Source organism: Malaya genurostris, chromosome 2 (genome assembly GCF_030247185.1).
Source record: "Malaya genurostris strain Urasoe2022 chromosome 2, Malgen_1.1, whole genome shotgun sequence".
NCBI classification, from domain to species: domain Eukaryota; kingdom Metazoa; phylum Arthropoda; class Insecta; order Diptera; family Culicidae; genus Malaya; species Malaya genurostris.
Genome location: NC_080571.1, coordinates 200,838,954 through 200,849,422, shown reverse-complemented (window position 1 = coordinate 200,849,422; position 10,469 = coordinate 200,838,954).

Here is a 10,469-nt window from a genome sequence, read left to right as displayed (position 1 = left end):
ATTTATCCCGATCCTACTTCCGATATCGGAATTGCAAGGTAATATGTGCAAATCTATTAGAAAACGCGTACTCAGTTTTCTCGAAAATTTCCTTACCGGTTTTTATAAACTAAGATGCAAATAAAAGGTCTTGAAATTCTTTAAAACGTCCCCGAAAGGTTTATCCAAATCCGACTTTTATTTTCATGAGTATTTTTTCACATGTGATTGCGAAATAAGGTGCAAATTAAAAAAAAACTTGCTAGTAAAATTGATCTAATTGGCAGACCCTGTTAGTTAGTTGATAAATAAATCTACCCGGTTTCCGCCTCCAAAAGCACCGATAGTAGTGAATAAAAGTTCCATAAACGGAACTCATTTCGATTTTTCAGCAACGGTTAAACAGATTTTCACAAATCATGATTCAAATTAATTCCCGTTCCGAAATTATAGGGCGATGAGTGTCAACACACAAAATGATGGAAAACCGGTACGCATCGGTATGTGCTGGTACGTAAGAAGAAAACACCACCGCCTAGCACACAACGTGCTTTGGTCAATTTTGTATAGTGTGCAGCGTTGCCAAATTTAAATCTATATTAACTTGACATAACTGTTTACAAATTTAAAGGAGATGGTAGTTTAAACCCAAGGGAAGTTTTTGATTTTATTCAAGTTTGAAAAAAAAATGACAGAATCTTCTAGTGATGTTTTTGAAAGTACAAGTAATATGGGAAAGGCATCATTACACCACTAGGTGGATTAAAAGAGGCTTTTTGTTTTTACGATATTACTTCTAGTTAAAATATGAAGTTACTTTACGAATTTGGAAAAAAAATTAAACCCTCGAATTTCGTGAAGTTTGTAGATTGATTTAGTTTGATAGATGGTTTGAAAAAAGTAAGCGATATAACAAATGCGAAGTATCGCTCTGATTGGTCATTCAATGCAAAAGCAAAACTGTCGTAGCCCGTGAATCTATGAATATAAGCGAAATTATTTCTAACACTTCAGTCTCACAAAAAAACATGTCAGAGATATGTCGCTGCTAAATAGCAAGCATCACACAAAGTGCTTTGATGAAGTGTAATTCAACTCACACGCACCTGATTCTAGGGCCAAGCGAGTTTGCATGAAATGCTGTGTTGTGTCATTTTCACCTGAGAAACCTGGAACTGATCCAGGGTAAATCCAGAGTGTTTAAGAGTAATTTTTCATTTAAGTAAGATAAATTCGATTCATAATAAAAAAAACAATCGCTTTAACCGAAATTGCAGACTAGTAGAGCCATGAAGCGGCCATGAAACACTATAATAAACATTCGCAAGAGGAACTCAACGCTATAAAATAACTGTATACAAGTAAAAATTGAACACAAACTTGGCGAATAAATTATCAAAATCCGTAACACTAGTAAGCACATAGATATTATTGCATATATTAGGGCTATTGATATAGTTTTGTCGAATACAAGACAAATACAAATCACGGTTAACAGAGTCTATGTTCTTGATTTTCATTAGAGAAGGGGCAATTCGTTCGCGAACGGTTCAAAAGAACTAGTTCAGATAGTGAATATTTTGCGCGTGAAAAATACCTGGAACAGGAAAAATCACATTTTCATTAGTTTTTTTTTAACCGATCGCCAGCCACAAAGTTTCTGAATCAATTTAGAAACTTCACGAAATTCGATGGTGTCAAATTTATAGCTAGAAGTTAGTATTCAAACTTGGAGATTTAACACCTTACATTTAAAGTTATACAAAAATGTCAAGTGAAAAAAGGCCCAAGACTGCCAACCTTCTTCTATCAAAATTTCAACGTAGGTGGAAAAGCAAACTTTTCAAAACTGCTCTTGAAAATATTCAAATTTGATGATAATGTTAGTTTATGGCTGATGGATGTCGGTCCTCGGTCTCTAATATCGGAAATATCCGACACAGAGGTCAAAAACCTTCAAAACAAAATTTACATTGAATTTGCAGTAAGAATGGATTTATCACACCAGGAGATGGATATAAACAATTTTTAATATAGTGACAAAAGTGAGTCTGGGCGAACATGTAAACATTTAAAAACTATAATACCCGTACCCTTCTTCAATTTTCTTGGTTTCGATTGTTAATTCAGTTTGGGTTCGTTTGGCCATCAACTCACAAATAACTTTGGTCACTCATCTCCTTCTAAATCCGATACCGAAAGTCGGTTTCGAATAAAATGACACTGACTCCAATTAGACCATAATACTTTTAATTAAAATCTAAATTTTTGAAAATAGGTTCAGCCATCGTTAAGAAATCAAAGTAAGTTTTATTTTGAAATTCGTTACTACTCCTTCCGGTTCTTCCGAAACCGGAAACCGTTGTGAGTTTCTATAGCCTCCAACTAATAGTTTTGACGAACTAGAAGAATTTAGCAATCAGTTTTGAGGATTGTTGCACTTTTTTCAACGTCACTTCCCGAGTAGAAGTAATTTGCAAACCAACCATCGACCAGGCATGACCAAACACTGCACTGCACCGCGTACTTCATATAACCACCGCCACCGCGTGTATTGAGAATGCCATTGGAACCGCGTGTTTTCAGTTTCGTTAAACACCGTTAAACGTTAAAAACGTTTTTTGAACACTCGGCTTCGGTGTTTGCCGAAGTCAGGAACACTCGACTTCAGTGCTGCCCGAAAATCCAAACACCGTTGCCTGGTAATTACACGACCACCGCTACGGGTGCTTTTTCTGCTGCGTTCGGTGTTATTAAACACGGGCACGAAGCGTAGCATTCAATACTCCTGGTGGTGTGCTCATGAGTGAAAGTGAGTACCGTGCAGAACGGATTCGTGTTTTTGCCATGCCTGCCATCGACCATAAACATCGACATTATTTAGTTTGAAATAAGAGCTAAAATATCGAAATTCATAACAAGGTTTACATGAGAAAATAGCAACAAAATATAAAATTCTGTCTTTGTAATATCAAAGCAAGAATAGAATATTTATAGAAGACGATTTTTTTTAGTTATTTTCCATTCTAGCATTCCGAATAGAATAATATCATAAGCATTTATCTTATCTGATTCTGATGCAGTTTATTCAATAGTATTTTATTTGAAGATAGAACTATTGGATCAGGGACGGGTATAGCGTGATAGGATAGTCGATGCCTTTCACGCAGCCCACCTGGGTTCGATTCTCAATCCCGCATATAGGGTCGAAAAACTTTTCTGACCCGAAGAGGCGAATAATCTTTAGGTTAAAACCTCTATAATTGAAACAAAAAAAAACTACTGGATCAATTGTACTTAATGAAATTTAAGTAACTCATCAATAACAAAATAAGGTATAATAACTAATTTGGATGCTAAACAGATATTGCACAATTTCGTGATGCCTTCGATGAAATATCAAGAAAATATCAAGTATCGCTGTGACAGCACAGGAACATCAAGACAGGATATGATTACAAAATTTGTTATTATTTTGAGCTTTGATTGTTATTTACATCTACTCAAGTTACTCATGAGTTGGAAGTTTTTCTTATTATCACCCTGCAACTCCGGAATCCGGATCAAATTCTAGAATTTTTAATAGAATTATAAGACCATTCATTTGAATCTTTGTGTATGATAATCGATTCATTGAGCTATGAGAATATGGGGTGCATATTTTTCGTTTTTTACACCTTGTATTTCCGGAACCAGAAATCGGATGCCGATGATATTCAATAGCAGACTATGGGACCACTCGATCTTCTATTTGAAACTAAGATTATGAAAATCGGCTCAGCCATCTTCGAGAAAATTAAGTCACATACACAAGTCGGCGATCGCAAAATAATGGATTTTCATTAAAAACCACGGCTCTGTACGCTATGAATTGGTCTGGCGAAGTCTATTCTATAACAGAATGTACAATACAAATTTTATTTTATTGGTCTGTTTTCACTTTATTATAAATTACAACAGTTCGACGTTGAATTCCTAACATCTATTTAATTGTTCGCTAAGGAACGCTTCAACTTCATAAGCTTCAACTCAGACTATTTTCCATCGATTTAGGATACTTTTATCCAATCTTTTTCAGAAGTTCTAATGGAATCCACTGCCTTGGTATGTGTTTGCAGCACACTTCCTTAGGTACGAATTAAACTCAGATGGATTTGTACCAAGCCACCATGTTCTTCGAGTAATGCAAAGCAAATTCTTGATATTACATTCCTTTTGTGGAATTTGACCTTCAGTTTCAACAGACTTTGCAGCCAATTCTTACCGTACAGAACCATTGCTTGACTGGTGCTACGATCCTACTGTTACTAAGAATCCTTACAGGTCGCTGCTCAAACACACGCAACTGGCTTGTAAGATCAGCATGCATTCAGCATGTAAGATCAGCCTTATGCATTCAACCATTAACCCGGGATGCACTGATGCCAAATTCAACCAAAACAGTACAGGATTGCGATGTTCTCGTATCATAGGGAGTAGACGCCGCTGCAAACATGTCCTAACGTAAACATCCGCTGTCTTCGCTATGATGCATAACAATTTAACATAAAAAGTTATTTAATGAAGAATCTACAACGAAACGCAAAGAAAATCAGGAACAGATTTGTGCCTCAACCACAAACAGCTGATCAGGCGATCTGGAGGGATCATTAGAGCACTCTATAGAGACGTATTAGATAGGGAGAATGGAAATACCAACTTTCCACTATCAACAATACGCGGAAAGTTGGGGGCAAAGGGCAGGCTCTTCTTTCCACCTATTGGGACTTATCTCCATACCGAGGGCTTTTTTTGCGACAGACACATTCTTATAAAGAGAAGTGTGCTGGAGCCACCTTTTTGCTCTTTCAAACAGTGTCTAGTTTCTTATGCTCAGTGGATAACGATTGATCAACACGTAGGATGATAGCAAGCCGTTGTAATAAAATAATTGTATTGCACCAATAGGTAACAGCACTTCAGCTCAGCTAATTTATGCTAAAAAGCAATGTCTTGACATTACATTCCTTTTGTGGAATTTGGCCTTTCTGTTTCAACAGACGTCGCAGCCGATTCTTAGCGTACAGAATCATTGCATGGCTAGTACTACGATCCTACTGACATTAAGAATCCTTCCAGGTCGGGACTCGAACATACGACCACTGGCTTGTAAGGCCAGCGCCCTGGTCTAATTTATGCTAGTTGTTTGAAATTTATTATACATTTACCAGTGACAATCGATCATGAAAATGTGCAGTCTTCATATTACATTCCTTTCGAGACACTTTTAAAAAAAACTGCATCATTGAGTAAGTTACATTAATGCACATTTCTCTGATCCTGACCAATTGGCAAACAATGTCGTATGGAGAATTAATCGAAAATGGAAGAAAAATTGTCAACCGCAACAACGAACGTTGTTTGATGACAATCCCTGGCGTCTCGTCGAATGTTCGCCGTACCGGAATGGGAACATTTTTCCTGGAAATCATTCGAAATTAAACGCGAAAACGAGCTGTAAAAGTCAGAAATCAGGTCTTTTTCCATGGAATTTCACTTTGATCGTACGCTGAGTGCTCCAAATTAAACGCGATTATTCAAGTACTCGGAATTACAGAACGACCAGCTAACTTGCCACCACGAATGGTACGGCGACGATTTGAAGATACATGGCCCCAGACATGCAACAGAATGCATGGAAAGTCTGCTCTGCCATTACACAGTCGGTTCGGTATCGAACCCGACCGCAGTTCCTAGAATTTGGGGGTGAACAATGCATAGCAGGTGCTCCGTGCAAAAATGCAGAACAATATGTTGAAGCTAATTAGCAATTGTCTGAAATATTTCAGAAATGCTTCTATCGAATCAAACTGAAACTTTTATTCGTTGTTTTATTCACCCCACAAATCTAAACATCCATAGAGGAACCTCAGGTAGCGTCCAAACATTTAGGTGTCAATTGTGAATAATGTTGCTGTTTCCAACACCACTGAGATTAAATTCAAATTCATAGAATTGATAGAAAAACAGTTTGACTAAACAGCGTAAAGTAAACAAAGCAAGCAACCTGAAAAATGTAGACGGTTCAACAGCCTGCAGCTTTGATTCGAACCAAAGCACAAATTCCTCCGGACGGGTTTAATGAATATAAGACGTTCCCAAATCGGATCAGTCGCAAAAAAAATACGGCCATATTTTAATTATCAATTCATAACGCAGCCCGACTCGGAATCAGGTAAATATTTCAATCGCTGCTCTCCGAACAAGAAGCCAGTTTGATGATGATTATTATTTTCGTAAAAATGTAAGTCTAATTCGTTGTTTGGCCATAAATAATTCCTCCTGCCTCCTGCCAGGCGCCTGCAGAGACAACCTTCAGATTGAAAATGACTTTTAGGCGAGGACAGGCTTAAAATGCGTAATTCCTTCCTCTTGGCCCGAATGCCAACCTGCTGCGGACGGTGCCACTGACAAATAAACATGAAATTTTTGGAATAAAGTCATATATTTATTTGAAAGATACAGAAGCACTGTCTTGTTTTTCATCACCATTGCCGTCCAGATGTAAGTGTGTGCGATTGTTTGCGCGAACGGCTGCGGTGGCGGCTGGTCCGCATCTCTAATGATGAGCTAATTATAAAAAAAGGATCCGCGACCGAAAACGAACCTGCCTTGTGCGACAAAACAGAAAAAAAACTTCGATATCGTAAAATATTAATTAATGACTTACCGTTTAGGCATCTGACTTTGCCGTTCTTTCCGTTGGTCACTTCTGCACGGGTGACACATCTGAAACTGATTGCATATCATGATGGTTATGGTTTTGTTTTGAAAAACCAGTCTGGGAGGTTTGGCTGTTCAACCTTGTCTGGCTGAAATGTTGTTTCACAATAAGCCCTTTCGATCGATTCCGCCAGTTGGTTGCTTCCTTGGCGCCTGCGATGGCCTTATCCAGACAGATGTGTTCCGAGAGATTTTTCCTCTAGTTTGCCTACGACGGATCATAATAATAACCATTGATGGTGTCTTCGATTCAGTAAAGGCATGGGAACATGTGGTTTAAGGTTAGCATTTAGTATGAATAGTTCTGAAACGTTTCCCAATAAACTTGAAAACTGCAGTACATATTGTCTCAAGTCAATTTCATGAATTTGGGAAAAATGAATCAATTGTTTGTACACGCCGAGACCGAAAGTTATCCAACTAATATTTTAGAGTAAGCTGCCAAATGCCGGTTTCTATCAACTAATATGTAACTATAACTTATTGATTTCAGCAGAAGATGTTGAAGAACTCAGTGGTATTTTTGCTGATTGCAACTGATATTATCAGTAGATTTTGACAATAATGCAGTAAGTTTTTAGGACCATTAAATAGCCAGGCTTACAAGTTCAAATAGTTTTACAATCTGCTTCGAAAATTTAGTACTTTTTGTCGTGAATACGACTTAACATACTTTACTATGGGGTGCCTTTTCAAAATTTACCCTCTGAGAGAGTGATAAGTTTTTGATCGTGAATATCTCTTGTTGTATCTAACGAATCAACATAATTTTTGCTACATACCATCGGAAATATGATCACAATTTTATGATAAAATTTTCAGTTGTGTGACATAATCTCAAATAATTCAAAATTTAACTTTTCTGAAATGTTTGGTATAAACGAGTATCAAAGAGGATAATTCATTAGACGCGTTTGCCTTTCTCGAATTTGCAAATCTCATAGCTCAGTGGTCTGTGAAAGGATCTAACTACCAGTAGAATCGAAAATTTTCAACTTAAACGTGTATAGCAAAAGCATTGAAGTATTTCAATAGTACACTATTGAAAAACCTGTCTTATTTGACCCATGTCAACACCAGCCAATCAGAACGCGTTTTGAGGAAGACAACAAAATATCTGCTGCTGTACAACAAATCGTTCGAGGAAAATGTTCCGAACAGTGTTTAATATCGTAGTGAGTTCCACAATTTGGTCCTTCTGAAAGGCAGGAATGAATGCCGTACAGCACCCTGTTTCTTTCAATGAGATGCAAATCCGAAATGAAATAATCGACATTAAAATTCTATATGCTTCTATTTTTATTGCCGTTAGGACCGCCCATTAATGAAAAAGCTACAAACGAAATCACGTAAAAAGAAACCTCTTGACAAAAATTGGATTAGTGTGGATTCTATCGCCACTGCGAGCAGATGTATTTTGTGTCGTTTGCAAAGCTAGTTTCGCTTCCGACAAGAGCGATTACGTCACAGCTGCCAGTCAACCAGCATTTATAAAAAAAAACAACGGTGGAGTGCATTACACAAAACCAGCCGTTCTAATGGCTCAAAAGTTTTCCAAGGAACTATTAGGATTTGTTGTTCGTAAATAGAAGGTAAATATCCCCAGTTTAGTGCAAATCTAGAACAGTTTGGTTAGATTTATGCACTTTTCGCTGTGTGAAATTCACAGTAATCGAGATAAAGTGAAGCCTTCTTTGTTTTTGCGAAAAATGTTCCACAGTTTAATGTCGTAGAGAATTACGCAATTTGACCCTTCTGAATGCCAGAAACGAATCATTACAGTATATTGATAGTTTCTTTCAATAAATTATGCAAATCCGAAATGAAATAATCGACATTAAAATTCTGTATGCGGCTATTTTTATATCCGTTAGGACCGCCCATTAGTGAAAAAGCTACAAACGAAATCACGTAAAAAGAAACCTCTTAACAAAAATTGGATCAGTTAGGATTCTGTCGGCACTGCGAGCAGATGTATTTTGTGTCAGTTGCAAAGCTAGATTCGCTTCCGACAAGAGCGATTACGTCACAGTTGCCAATTGTTTGCATTGGTGAAAAAACAACGAAAAGTGGACAACGGTGGAGAGCATCACACTAAATCAGCCGTTCTAATGACTCTAAAATATCCTTAGTTTAGTGCAAGTCTAGAAGTGTTTGATTTGATTTGTGCACTTTTCGCTGTGTGAGATTCACAGTACTCGAGATCAAGTGAAGCCTTCTTTGTTTTTGCGAAAAATGTGAAAAGGGAGAATGCTTGCATAATTCATACAATTGATCAACTAATTGATATTCGGAAGTGTTAAAGAACATGTCAGTTGTTTTTGTATTCACGACATCCAGTTATGTCTCTGACATTACCCACCCGCCTTTTTTGTGCCGTCAACTAAATGAAAGATAGATATTCTTATCTTTCATTACCCTGGAAATCGGATAACATTCAACTACATTCAACATCAGTTCGTGCTCGCATCTCACCCAACACAGTCGGAAAACCGTTTGCGGTCAAAGCAAAAGAAACAAAGACAATACAGTGCAGTGAACAATAGAGTGTACGGAATGGTCAAATACGATTTAACAAAGCCTGAAACTTGGCCTGCAAGACCGAATTCAATTTGTATAGATTTCAAGCGTTGCAAAGTTAGACCAGCAGCAAATGAAATTGAAATCTTACTTAAAGAACGAATGCATCTAGACGCTAATAATGTAAGTGAGGTTCAATTCAACAAGAAGTCTAACTGTGTGTACATTATGTTTAAACGTGAAAGCGATGCAATTGCATTCGCTTCGGTTAACAACGAGGTGCACAGCGTTGAGTGTGACAACATTAAATACAAAATTCCTGTGCACATGGTGGACAATGCCATACAAGTACGCGTGCATGACCTTCTCCCGCAGGTCACCGATCAGTCCGTTCGAGAGATCATGTCGCAGTACGGTGAAATTCTTCCCATCGAACATCCGTGTAAAACGCTGATTACCCATGAAAATCAGCTGGTTACATGTCAGTTTTGTGAACAACCTGCACACTACGGTAAACCTTGCACTGAAACTACGAAAAGAACATCTTCAACCAAAGACAAGGTCAACCGTTCAACAACGAAAACTAGTGAGCGTAGTACTCCTGTTTTACCATCGAACCAACCAACAACTGCAACCAATGTACAACAAGGTACTTCTACAGCAACTAGCATAGAGCTCAAGACTGCGAACAACAAGAAAAACGAAAAGAAGACGGAAATAAACAACAAAACCACCGATGCGGCAATGGAGGACGAGACGAGCCACGAGCAAAGTGCCCCTCAACCCTCGCAGGAGGGAAATGTAAGCTCTTCTCCTCATAGAAAAAGAGTGACAACGAGATCCACTTCAAAAAATTCTTTATTTGAAAATTCGGCTAATTCGGCCACGTAAAGCTTGTACGCAAATAGGCCTGAATAAAAATATCTTTTAAATAAAAAAAACTACATTCAACAGGATGTCTTATTTATTTGAATCAACTGGTTCAACGCGTTCAGGCAGGATCAGTTTGTTTGATTATATGCTAATAAGATCTGCATGCTAAAAGAATTTACTGGCTGTTTTCGAAGAATTTGTTCCTTTTTTCAATATCCACTAACAATAAATTGGAATATATACTAAAATGTCGAATAGCAGAATATCAAATGACAAAACGTCGAAGAACAAAAGGTCACTAAAAGAACGAAGGAATAAAAGGCCGAATGCGTCAA